The 14,157-nt window shown below is 45.0% G+C and overlaps 1 protein-coding gene across 2 annotated transcripts in view; it reads left to right on the top strand.

Moving 5' to 3' along the window:
- Positions 1-14,157, top strand: part of LOC142184549 (uncharacterized) — a 31,824-nt gene that overhangs the window by 9,069 nt on the left and 8,598 nt on the right. The gene's annotated exons all lie outside the window — the stretch shown is intronic.

The raw sequence follows: 14,157 nt of genomic DNA, 5'->3' as shown, positions 1-14,157 counted from the left end.
TAGTGTGAGGGGACCTCTATAGTGGCAGTATATAGTGTGAGGGGACCTCTATAGTGGCAGTATATAGTGTGAGGGGACCTCTATAGTGGCAGTATATAGTGTGTGGGTACCTCTATAGTGGCAGTATATAGTGTGTGGGTACCTCTATAGTGGCAGTATATAGTCTGGAGGAACCCTATAGTGGCAGTATATAGTATGTGTGGACTTCTATAGTGGCAGTATATAGTATGTGGGGACCTCTATAGTGGCAGTATATAGTGTGTGGGGACCTCTATAGTGGCAGTATATAGTGTGTGGGGACCTCTATAGTGGCAGTATATAGTGTGTGGGGACCACTATAGTGGCAGTATATAGTGTGAGGGGACCTCTATAGTGGCAGTATATAGTGTGAGGGGACCTCTATAGTGGCAGTATATAGTGTGTGGGGACCACTATAGTGGCAGTATATAGTGTGAGGGGACCTCTATAGTGGCAGTATATAGTGTGAGGGGACCTCTATAGTGGCAGTATACAGTGTATGAGGATCATCATGGTGGCAGTATATTGTGTCGGGGATTACTATGTTGCCTGTATACTATGTGTGGTGGCACCAAGGGGCTAGTATTAGGGCTACTAGACATAACTTTTGGGGCCACAGAAATGACAAATTCAGTCCCATCCAGAGCACAAGTTTAGTGTTTCCTTGTGGGGGTAAAGCTGTGGGTGACTTGAAATGCCTACAAAAGTTCTGACCACGTCCAGCCATGATGGTTGCTGTACTATGTATTCTAGATCTGTAGAGAGGGGTGGGATGATTTTTAAGGATGGGCCCCCTCCCCCATTGTCTATATGATTAGACTCGTTATTATTTGCAGGTAATTGTTTGTGGTTTTCCAGACGTTTCGAGTCACGCAGGTTCTCCTCTTACATAACACAATCCAGTGTGTTCCTGCCAGTCCCAGAGGCGCAGCTTTATCTCTATGTTACTTGGCATGGTTGGCACAGAATACAATGCCCAACGGCCCTGAGTCTAGAAGGTTCTCCCGAGCAGCTGCCGAGCCAAGAAGAAGAGGAATAGAAGCAAGTGGGGGTCCCATTGGGTGTAATAATAATGGGGCATCATCCAAAGTTCCTGATTTTTGGGGGGGCCAGACATCACCTGCTAATAGGGGCTGTAATATAGTAATATAAATCAACATCCAAAAATTAAAAAAAAAACATAAATATAAAAATAAAGCCCCAAAAATTATAGCCCAAAAACTGCAGGAACAAAAAAAAATAGAAAAATTGTCTGTATAGAACAGACATGTCAGGAGGGGCGAGAGGTTCTCTTTAAAGAATTTGCATATGTGACTACTTCATGTAAATTATATGGCTTGCGCCGCGGTATTTATAGACGGAATTTGATTTTCAGTTTCTAGAGAACTTTTTGGACTGGACGTTGAGCGATAACACATCACGCAATAATGGCCGTCAGTGTTTGCACCCTATGATTAGAGGACATAATGAGCGGATTGTAGGGAGGTAATCGTACACAACCACACGGGGGCACACCCCAGGACACACGTGGTGCGGGAACAGGGCGAGGCTAGTAACTGTACGGGTGTAGCTGTAAAGGGGGGCTCTGGCCCGGAGTCTGTAGTATGTAGTAGTCCTCTAACGTCTTATATAGGGGATTGGTCTGGTGTCCATATTAAGTTCAGGCATCTGATCTGGGGTGGTATATTTATTTGCGGGTCTGGGGTCTATACTTTTTAGGGGCTCGTGTGCTTGATCTGTTTTTGTTTGTGGGTCTCCGATCTGTATCCCTTTAGCCCCTTCCCCCTGCGGCCATTTGTGTTTTGGTTTTATACTCCCCACCTCCTGAAAGCTATAACATTTTTTTTTCCCATTAACAAAGCCATAGGAGGGCTTGTTTTTTTCAGAACAAATTGTACTTTTTAATGGCACCAATTACTATATCATAGATTGTACTGAGGAGCTGGGAAAAAAATCAGAATTTGGGAGGAAATGAAAAAAAAAAAAAAAGTAGCCTTTTTTTTTTACATTTTTTTTTTTTTTTATAGGTTTCATGGTGCTGTAAAAATGGCGTCTGCCTTAATTCTGTGGGTCATTATGGTCATGACAATTCAAAATTTATATAGTTTTTGTTATGTTTTAGTATTTTGCCAAAAATATAATTCTTTAGAAAAAAAAAATTCACCACCACATTGTGAAATTCTAGTTTCGTAGACAGAGCTGTGTAAGGGGTCTTTTTTTGTGGGGTAAACTGTAGTTTTTATTGATATCATTTTGAGGAATTTTTGTTGTTTCAATCACTTTTTAAAAAAAAAAAAAAAAAATTGTTTTGGTATGGTGAAGTGTAAAAATTTTTGAAAAAAGGACAATTCAGGTATTTTTTCCAGCAACAGTGTTCACCATACAGGGAAGTATTTGTAGATTGTAATAGTCCGGGTATTATTGCAAAATTGGGCAGATTATGAAAATGGTTTTAATAGGTAAAATTGTCCTTGTTTTCTGTAGCAACCAATCAAAGCTCAGCTTTCATTTTTCTTGAGTATACTACAAAATGAAAGCTGCGCTGTGGTTGGTTGCTATGGGCAGTGATTGGTTGCTATGGGCAGCTGACGATCGTGTTTTTATACCATTTTAATAAACCCGTCCATTTACGTTGCCTTTGAGCTTTTTTAGCGCGACTCGGGGGCTCGAACACACAATTATTAGACCGCTCGTACCATAAACACTTCTGTATTGTAGTCCATACCTCCCAATTTTTAAAGAACTGAAAGAGGGACAAAATGTGCGGCGCTACGCGTGCCGCGGCAAATGTAGCTCCACCCACTTTATGTTGACTCCGCCCATTCTCATTCATTTTTCATGTGCCCGCACACAGTATAATCCTCCTACAGTCACCCGTAAATTATTAGCCCCTCCTCTATCTCTCCCCCAGTTTTATATACACCCTTCATCTGCCCCCAGATTCATGTCCCCCCATCTCTGCCCCCAGATTCATGTCCCCCCATCTCTGCCCCCAGATTCATGTCCTCTCCATCTCTGCCCCCAGATTCATGTCCCTCCATCTCTGCCCCCAGATTCATGTCCCTCCATCTCTGCCCCCAGATTCATGTCCCCTCCATCTCTGCCCCCAGATTCATGTCCCACATCTCTGCCCCCAGATAAATGTCCCTCATCTCTGCCCCCAGATTCATGTCCCCACATCTCTGCCCCCAGATTCATGTCCCCCCTCCATCTCTGCCCCCAGATTCATGTCCTCCATCTCTGCCCCCAGATTCATGTCCCACATCTCTCCCCCCAGATTCATGTCCCCCCATCTCTGCCCCCAGATTCATGTCCCCACATCTCTGCCCCCAGTGTCATGCCGTCCTCTCCATCTCTGCCCCCAGATTCATGTCCCCACATCTCTGCCCCCAGATTCATGTCCCCCCATCTCTTCCCCCAGATTCATGTCCCCCATCTCTGCCCCCAGATTCATGTCCCCCCATCTCTTCCCCCAGATTCATGTCCCCCATCTCTGCCCCCAGATTCATGTCCCCCCATCTCTTCCCCCAGATTCATGTCCCCCCATCTCTGCCCCCAGATTCATGTCCCCCCATCTCTGCCCCCAGATTCATGTCCCCACATCTCTGCCCCCAGATTCATGTCCCCCCATCTCTGCCCCCAGATTCATGTCCCCCCATCTCTTCCCCCAGATTCATGTCCCCCCATCTCTGCCCCCAGATTCATGTCCCCCCATCTCTTCCCCCAGATTCATGTCCCCCCATCTCTTCCCCCAGATTCATGTCCCCATCTCTGCCCCCAGTGTCATGCCGTCCTCTCCATCTCTGCCCCCAGAATCATGTCCCCACATCTCTGCCCCCAGTGTCATGCCGTCCTCTCCTTCATCTGCCCCCAGTTTCATGTTCCACCTCAATGTCTACACACAAAAACACTTCTACTCACCTTTTCCTCGCTCCCCGCCGCTCTCTCCGCAGTCTCACTCACAGAGTTGTAGGCGCGATGTGACGTCATCACATCGCGTCTACACAGCCACTAGCCGGAGCGCAGCGGCAAAGCAAGGAGCTGAGCTGTGACGGCTCCTTGCTTTAGTCGCATATGTATTCAACTCAGATCTGCGTCCTCCAGACGCAGAAATGAGCTGAAATCGGGACATACCTCCCTCCAACCGGGACCGCGGGACAGGACACCGGAATCGTGAATGTCCCGCGGAAATCGGGATGGTTGGGAGGTATGTTGTAGTCTATGGGAAAATTTCTTGGTTTGGATTAAACTCGGCCTAAGGCCTGGTCCGAGCCTTCAGAAGACGCCTGGCTGTCATGGCAACAGAAAAGCTCTGTACAATCGGGGCTGAAAGTAACCTGACAGATGCTGACAGCGGCATCCGAGGGGTTAATGGCCCATAAATGGAGTCGTCCATTGGAACGGTCACTCTGTGCCCACCATGCCAAAATACAAAGCCAAAATAGCGAGGGGCTGCTGCTGAAGTCTCAGATACCCCGGGGCATGGGTCATTACCCAAAAACACCCCTGAACACCCCAACAATAGGCCGGGCCCAAAGGGATACAAAATCTGGAGCAAAATTATAAAAACCAGTAGCCGCCCTGGGAACAGACGTAAGATTTTCTGTCTAGTATTACATATGGCGAGTACTCTCCGTGCCGGGGGCCACAGACTCTATTTATAGGCCCGTGAGCACAGTAGCCGCAGGCAGGACGGTCCGGGGTTGCGTTGTCAGGTTGTTTGTTTTGGCGTGGTGTCAGGGAGACGTTACTTTGGACTTTGGTCACATCCTAACTGAAACCTGACAACACATCACAGAGGTGTCCACGTGGAAATCCCCGGTCTGCTGCATGGATAACAAGCATCACCCCGTGCGGGGGCTTACAGGCTGGGTATGTGCGGGGGCTTACAGGCTGGGTATGTATAGGGTGGGCTTACAGGCTGGGTATGTGCGGGGGCTTACAGGCTGGGTATGTATAGGGTGGGCTTACAGGCTGGGTATGTATAGGGTGGGCTTACAGGCTGGGTATGTATAGGGTGGGCTTACAGGCTGGGTATGTATAGGGTGGGCTTACAGGCTGGGTATGTATAGGGTGGGCTTACAGGCTGGGTATGTATAGGGTGGGCTTACAGGCTGGGTATGTATAGGGTGGGCTTACAGGCTGGGTATGTATAGGGTGGGCTTACAGGCTGGGTATGTATAGGGTGGGCTCGGGCCCGTGCTGTGGGGGATGGGAGGGTATTTAGCACAGACATTGCACATGAACGCTAGAGGAGATGTAGTGACATATATATATATATATATATATATACTGGTGATACTATGTAATGCTGTATTCTATATGTATCATGTTACTCTCCGAATCTTGTAATACTAGGTTAGGGTTCTTCCTTATTGGGAGTCCTAACTGTAAAAATAATATTGATTTATGCAGATGACGGGGCCTGTACATGACATCTGTATGTGCAAACACTGCTGACAACTTACATGTCCAAGAGCACGCTTAGGAAAGGGGATGGGGGTGACGAAATATCTGTTATGTGACGTACGGCCTCCATACCATTACTGTCAGACTACTGCAATGTATGATTGACCATCTTCACCTTAGAGCCCGGCCATGTTATTGTGTCATTAGTGCCTTCCCCCGATAACATAACTCTTAGTTATAATGAATCAAAAAAGAAAAATAATGGGTGGGCACTCACCAAACATTCTCCAAAGGACGACAATCGTCTTCTCTTTTTCTCTAAAACATATCCTTTTATTAGGTGCATAAGTAAAAGAAATCCAAAGGGAGGGAGTGACAGCACAATTGGCAAAAAAAGAGGCAACAGCCGTTTCGCGTTCACAATCACGCTTCTTCAAGCCTAAGGTGCAATACCACGGACTCCAAACCCCAGGTCTTAAGAGAAACGAAGAAGAATATGGGTCCGTTACAGCAGAGCTGTGTAAAGCAAAAACAGAATTAAGAACGAGACTCAATGAACAACAATTTGCTGTTACTAATAAGCGATTAGAGAAAAAGTTGACAACAACACAAGCAGAAATAAAAGAACGCAAACGTGATAAGTTTATTCGGGACAAGAATGACTTCGATCAAGGAAAAATCTTTCATTGGAGTGAAAAGAACAAACAACAGCAATTTAATAGGAGAAGGACTAGGTCCAACGGATCCTACAAGGGCTTCAAGGCTAAGAATCCTAATAATAATAAGAAACAGAAAGTGAAGGAGTACTGGACCTCAGAAACTGACACATCTGATGATCAGCATTCTGATTCAAATAATAAGGACAATCCATCAGCAAAAAGGCGTATGGAGCAATCGGTCCCTTTAGAAAAAGGTCGGTCCGAAGAGGACGAAGGCGAAGAGTTAAGGATCGGAACCAAGAGGAAGCAGGTTTCTTGGAGAAGTTAAAACCTGAGAAAATGGAGGAAAAAGAGAATATGGTGATTAATCTCACTGAGACGCCTTTGAGTGAAGCCTGCGTCTCTCTCTTGAAAAAGGGACTTAATTTCGGTTTGACTGACCCCTTTGACGAGGTCGAATTTGAGGTCGACCTTTTTAAAGGGATCAGGAAACTTAACCTCTTTAAATACTATAATAGCCAAGTATCGGCTGAAAAAGCTCCACTTGATGGTGAGGTCCCTTGTACCATTGGTCCCCTGGGTTTTTTTGTAAATAATCCCCTGACAGAGCAGGAACAGAAGGCTTATTTGGATTTGTTAGAAGACACTCAGTCTGGTGACCACTCAATCGGTTGCGACTTTGAACCTTTTAGAAAAGGTGTAAAGTCACGGTTTAATCCTCCCATACAATCCGGCAGTACGATAGATCTATTTTATCATCAGGTGATAAAAGATGTGAAGGCCCTTGTATATAAAGGAGAAAGATCAAATCTAACTAAAAAGGAAAGTGATGCTCTCGCCTGGCTAAAAAAACAACGTCATTTAGTTTTTAAAAAAGCCGACAAAGGCGGAAATGTCGTAGTTATGAGTCAAAGTTACTATGTCAGTGAGGCCACAAGACAGTTGTCTGATCATAGAACATATAGGCTCTTGGAAAACAATCCTATTCCATCTATAAATAATAAGATAAGGAGTTTTCTAAGGTTGAACATAGAAAATAATGTCATCTCTAAAAAGACAGCAGAGAAATTGTTTGTGACTGAACCGACGAAACCATGTTGGTACTTTCTCCCAAAAGTGCACAAGAGTTTAGAAAGTCCACCTGGGAGACCTATTGTGTCGGGAGTAGGTTCCGCTACGGAACCTCTATCCCAATACATCGATTGGCTTTTACAGCCTTTACTGCCCCTTATACCAGCTTACGTAAAAGACACAAATGATTTCTTAAGGCATCTGAACGAGATAGTTTTTGAAAAAGGAATGCGATTAGCATCGATTGATGTGGAGAGTCTCTATACCAGAATCCCACAAAATAAAGGTATAAAAGCCATAGAGAATATTCTGAGACATGCTAAAAAGGAGGAACATCTCGTTAACTTTATCGTAAAAGGGGTGGAGTTAGTATTGGGCAACAATGCATTTATGTTTGACGATCGCTGGTACCATCAGATAGATGGAACAGCGATGGGGACACCATTGGCCTGTACATATGCAAATATTTTTCTTGCCGACTTTGAAGACAAGTACGTTTATACGTCAGGAAATAGGTTTTCCAAATACATTTCCCTATACCTGCGTTATGTCGATGACATTTTTTTATTGTGGCTGGGTTCTGACATAGATTTCTTTGACTTTGTCGACTATTTGAATACTAATGACTCTAATATGAAATTTACAGCTAAGATTGAGAGTAATGTGCTTGAATTTTTAGATGTTTTGGTAAGAAAATCCGAAACAGGTATAACAACAGAGGTTTATCGTAAACCCACTGCCACCAATGCCTTGTTGCATTACGATAGTTTTCACCCCTATTCAGTCAAAAATTCTATTCCTTATAGCCAGTTCATCCGATTAAAACGTATTAATAGTGACGAAAAAACTTTTGAAGAACAGGCTGACGAATTGAGGAAACGTCTCTTACGGAGGGGCTATCCAGCCAATAATATAGATAAGGCTTATGAAAGAGCAAGATCAATGGACAGGGAAAGACTCCTTACAGGCAACCATAGAAAAAAACAAAAAAAGGACAAGGAGGAAAGGTTCAGTTTTACCTTTAAGTACAGCCCCATGGCCAACCAGATTAAAAGTGCAATCCACCAGAATTGGAATATCATTGAGTCAGATTCTATACTATCCCAGAGAGCTAAAAATAGACCACTAATTAGCTTCAGACGTAGTCGCACTATTAAGGACACCCTGGTCTCGAGTAGATTTTCGAGTAGGACTGAACATTGGTTAGAATTATCCTCCCCAAAAGGCAACTTTCGTTGTGGTTGCTGTAATTTTTGCAGATATAATTATGGAGGAAAAATCTTGACGATAGGTGGGGTAGAACATAGGGTGACACAATTTCTAAACTGCAGGACCCAGTTTGTGGTCTACGTGATTTTCTGTCCATGTGGTTTCTTTTACATAGGCAAAACGATACGACCTTTGTTCGTTCGTTTTAGGGAACATTATAGATCAATCACCACACAGAAAGGTTCGGCCCGTCTTATTAAGCATGTTCATGATGAACATAGCGGCAATGCTGACTGTCTTAGGTATGCGGGCATTGAGCAAGAAAAAATACCGGTTCGGGGTGGTGACAGAAAGAGGCTTCTACTCCAGCGAGAAGCAAGGTGGATTCTGAGGACCAATGCTATAGGACCTTTGGGGTTAAATGAGAAGACAGACATGAGTGTCTTTCTTTAATATCGCTATTTTTGCTTAATTTTCTGGGTTTTTGGTTTTCTTAGTTTTTCTTTTCTTTCCTTTTTTTGCATGTTTTTTGTTTTTTTATGTTTTTTTATGTATATATATTTTTTTATGTATATTTGTATATCTTTATAACTGTTCCTGTTCCTATCAGCTTGAGGGGACGAGCCTAGATAAAATTGAAGGCGGATTGAATTTTATCCATGTCTAGCAAGAGGTCCCGATTTGCAACTGGGCTTAACCAACTTTTTTTCCCCCTTTTCTGTATCGGATCAGATGTATTATGGTCGGCGTCCTCAGGATTGGCCACTGCTGGTCACGTGCTTGCAGCAGGTATCTATCACTGCCCATAAGCTTGGTGTCTGGTCGGCGCCCCTGTGATTGGCTGTACTAAGGTCACGTGGTTACAGCGAGTGTTTCTCGCTGTTTCCCTTCAGGTCCGCTATATCGCGGACGATGTTCTTATTGGGTTCTGCGCATGCGGGTCGGCACCTCTAGGATTGGCTACATCGGGTCACGTGGATTGCCGTCCCATTTGAAAGGAATTTCTGTCTATGTCGGCGTCACGCTCATTGGTAGTTCATCAGGTGGGCGTTCCCTTCTATAGTTAGACTGCCTTTGTAAGAAGGTATATCTCTGGGAGGAGCATATTAGTTAATGTAACATTCCGATTGGTTAGTTCAAGCATTCAGTGGTTTCCATTCAGGTCCGACGAAGGGTGGAGCTAAAAGGAAGTAATCTGATTGGATGGCTTCCGTTACTCAGGCCGTAATATGGGGGAATGTCAAATTAAAGGGACAGGCTGGTTTTTGCCGCAATTTTGATTGGCCGTCTTTTCAAGCTGATACATGTTGCTTCTGATCAAGTGTAATTACAGTTCTTTATTTAAGACCTGGGGTTTGGAGTCCGTGGTATTGCACCTTAGGCTTGAAGAAGCGTGATTGTGAACGCGAAACGGCTGTTGCCTCTTTTTTTTGCCAATTGTGCTGTCACTCCCTCCCTATGGATTTCTTTTACTTATGCACCTAATAAAAGGATATGTTTTAGAGAAAAAGAGAAGACGATTGTTGTCCTTTGGAGAATGTTTGGTGAGTGCCCACCCATTATTTTTCTTTTTTGATCTATTACCTGTTCGTCTTTTTTCTGGGTAGTTGTGCACCTCCATTGTTTTCCTTGGCTCTTTTACACTCCAAGGACTTTAGCTGATTTTTTATTGTTTGTCCTTACCATACATTTCATCTGGAGCTAAAAGCTGTGCCATCTGCAGTTCTCTATTTTTCTTAGTTATAATGACATGTTGTACTTTGTAATGGCACCAGCTAATATTCTGTAATATTCTGCAAACTACTGGGAAGTTGAAAAAAAATTCAGAAGGGGGTGGAATTGGAGAAAAACTGCATTTTTGCCAATGTCTTATGGGCTTCATTTTTACGGCGTTCACTGTGAAGCCACAATGACCTGTCCCCTGTATTCTGTGTTTCGGTACGATTCCAGGGATACCAAATTTATATGGTTTTATTTACAATTTAACCCCTTAACAAATACAAAACTTTGAAAAAAATGTTTTTCTTGGATTTGCCCTATTCTGACACCCGTAACTTTTTATATATATATATATATATATATATATATATATATATGTACAGGGATGGATAGGGCGTCTTTTTTCCAGGGCCAGGTGTCCTCGTACTTTATAGTTATACTATTTTGGGGAATGTCTATTACTTTTTATTGATTTTTGTTAAAATTTATATCAGAAGCTCTTTTGATTTGTTTGATTTTTTTTTTCCACCACGGCATTCACTAAAATAATTTTCTTAGTTTGTAGACCAGACATTTTCAGACACAGGGAAAATAATGTGGATGTGTTTCACCAGTGGCGCAACTAGGAATGGCGCGGCCCCGTGGTGATCTTTTGACGTGACCCCCCCACCCCAACCGATGCCGAAGACCTCAACGACCCCCTCCTCCACATTCCTGCGCTCTATTATGTCCCATAGTGGCCCCTGCACACAGTATTATCCCCCATAGTGGCCCCTGCGCACAGTATTATGTCCCATAGTGGCCCCTGCACACAGTATTATCCCCCATAGTGGCCCCTGCACACAGTATTATGTCCCATAGTGGCCCCTGCACACAGTATTATCCCCCATAGTGGCCCCTGCACACAGTAGTATCCCCCATAGTGGCCCCTGCACATAGTATTATCCCCCATAGTGGCCCCTGCACACAGTATTATCCCCCATAGTGGCCCCTGCGCACAGTATTATCCCCCATAGTGGCCCCTGCACACAGTATTATGTCCCATAGTGGCCCCTGCACACAGTATTATGCCCCATAGTGGCCCCTGCACACAGTATTATGTCCCATAGTGGCCCCTGCACACAGTATTATGTCCCATAGTGGCCCCTGCACACAGTATTATGCCCCATAGTGGCCCCTGCACACAGTATTATGACCCATAGTGGCCCCTGCACACAGTAGTATCCCCCATAGTGGCCCCTGCACATAGTATTATCCCCCATAGTGGCCCCTGCACACAGTATTATCCCCCATAGTGGCCCCTGCACACAGTATTATGTCCCATAGTGGCCCCTGCACACAGTATTATGCCCCATAGTGTCCCCTGCACACAGTATTATGACCCATAGTGGCCCCTGCACACAGTAGTATCCCCCATAGTGGCCCCTGCACATAGTATTATCCCCCATAGTGGCCCCTGCACACAGTATTATGCCCCATAGTGGCCCCTGCACACAGTATTATGTCCCATAGTGGCCCCTGCACACAGTATTATGTCCCATAGTGGCCCCTGCACACAGTATTATGTCCCATAGTGGCCCCTGCACACAGTATTATGCCCCATAGTGGCCCCTGCACACAGTATTATGACCCATAGTGGCCCCTGCACACAGTAGTATCCCCCATAGTGGCCCCTGCACATAGTATTATCCCCCATAGTGGTCCCTGCACACAGTATTATCCCCCATAGTGGCCCCTGCACACAGTATTATGTCCCATAGTGGCCCCTGCACACAGTATTATGCCCCATAGTGTCCCCTGCACACAGTATTATGACCCATAGTGCCCCCTGCACACAGTAGTATCCCCCATAGTGGCCCCTGCACACAGTATTATGTCCCATAGTGGCCCCTGCACACAGTATTATGCCCCATAGTGTCCCCTGCACACAGTATTATGCCCCATAGTGGCCCCTGCACACAGTATTATCCCCCATAGTGGCCCCTGCACACAGTATTATCCCCCATAGTGGCCCCTGCACACAGTATTATCCCCCATAGTGGCCCCTGCACACAGTATTATCCCCCATAGTGGCCCCTGCACACAGTATTATGTCCCATAGTGGCCCCTGCACACAGTATTATGTCCCATAGTGGCCCCTGCACACAGTATTATGTCCCATAGTGGCCCCTGCGCACAGTATTATGTCCCATAGTGGCCCCTGCACACAGTATTATCCCCCATAGTGGCCCCTGCGCACAGTATTATGTCCCATAGTGGCCCCTGCACACAGTATTATCCCCCATAGTGGCCCCTGCACACAGTATTATGTCCCATAGTGGCCCCTGCACACAGTATTATCCCCCATAGTGGCCCCTGCACACAGTATTATCCCCCATAGTGGCCCCTGCACACAGTATTATCCCCAATAGTGGCCCCTGCACACAGTATTATGCCCCATAGTGGCCCCTGCACACAGTATTATCCCCAATAGTGGCCCCTGCACACAGTATTATGCCCCATAGTGGCCCCTGCACACAGTATTATCCCCAATAGTGGCCCCTGCACACAGTATTATCCCCAATAGTGGCCCCTGCACACAGTATTATCCCCAATAGTGGCCCCTGCACATAGTATTATCCCCCATAGTGGCCCCTGCACACAGTATTATCCCCAATAGTGGCCCCTGCACACAGTATTATTTAAATACCCAACATAGAAAGATGGCTGTCAGGAGGGTTTTTAAAATCCAGGCGAGAATGTTATTTTATATACTGCAGCATAGGAAATCACATTCTCAACTGTGTTGGTGACTTGCTGGTATAAAGTATATTACAAAAATGTTCCGCAAACCCCTCCCTGCACAATAGCGAGGTGATCCGGACTCTCCCCATCTCTCCTAGGAGTCCTGTCCAGATTTATTCTGCTCCAAATCAAAAATACAATACAGAAAGTAAGAGGCCAAATCCTGAACAACAGCCCCATAACAATGGCGCAAAATTTGGAGCAAGTTTCTTGCCCATGTGATGTCTGTGATCCATAAAAAAAATAGGCCACGATCACAGACCTGAAGTTGTTAGTAAAAAAAGATGGATCCCACGTGAGATGTACAAGTGAGAATCGGCACAGTAGTGGAGATATGACGTTGGTCTTATACTATGGTTACTGAAAGGGCTGGGCGATTCGGAGTTAAATAACATTTTAGGTGAGTAATTGCGCATTTTACCTCGATTACAATTAATGGCAATTGTTTAGGTCACACCCCTTATAAGCCGCGTCCCCTTTACATTATGTTTATGTGTTGGGTGAATTGCAGAATCTCCACCTCTTTTAGGCAGGGTTTACCATAACCATAATTGTTTCTGAACATTCAGGACAGTCCCGGCATATTTGGGACAGTTGGCCATACTGAGCAAGGGTTGAGTGTTCCTGCACGACAGCGTCATATTGTGATGGAAACAAGTCGTGTTCTCCGCTGTGTGTCAAGTCACTTGCTGTATCTTAGCTTTGCATACTGTGCATTGCACATAGAAATCCTGCAGACCTGGCCTAAATGTTATGGGCGCAGCACCAAGTTCTTCGGTGGCAGGCGAGACAATACACAATACCGCAGGCTACACTGTCTGAAATGCAACATGTTTTCTTCAGGTGTGAGAACATCTAGAGAATTGCCGCCCTAATTATGTGACGTCGGTATCTGTGACGTATCTAAGTAATGATCCCACGTGAGGCTTTGTAATAATATCGCCCCATGTAACTGCGGTTTAAAGTGTAACCAAACTTTTGTACATCTTGGGATTCTCTGGCAGTATTTGTGTCACTAACACAACAGCCTCCTTTGTGTGAAATCCTGCATTTCTTCATTTGTTCCCTTGATTACATGTGGCCGCTTTTTAGGAGTCTCCTAGACATTCCAAAAAGAGTGACTGGAGGATGATACAAAAACATCCCCTTGCTGAGATAACCACAAAATGTTCCCCTGCAGGGATCCCTAACTTTTACCTATAAACTGTGAGGGAACTTAGCAGTAAGTGATGAATTCTCCTATAGCACCCCCGCAGGAGTAATGAAGTATTACACTATTGAGATCAGT

This window comes from Leptodactylus fuscus, chromosome 11 (assembly GCF_031893055.1).
Source record: "Leptodactylus fuscus isolate aLepFus1 chromosome 11, aLepFus1.hap2, whole genome shotgun sequence".
Classification (NCBI taxonomy): domain Eukaryota; kingdom Metazoa; phylum Chordata; class Amphibia; order Anura; family Leptodactylidae; genus Leptodactylus; species Leptodactylus fuscus.
Note: the sequence above shows the minus strand (reverse complement) of the source record. Positions and strands in the feature narration are given on the sequence as shown.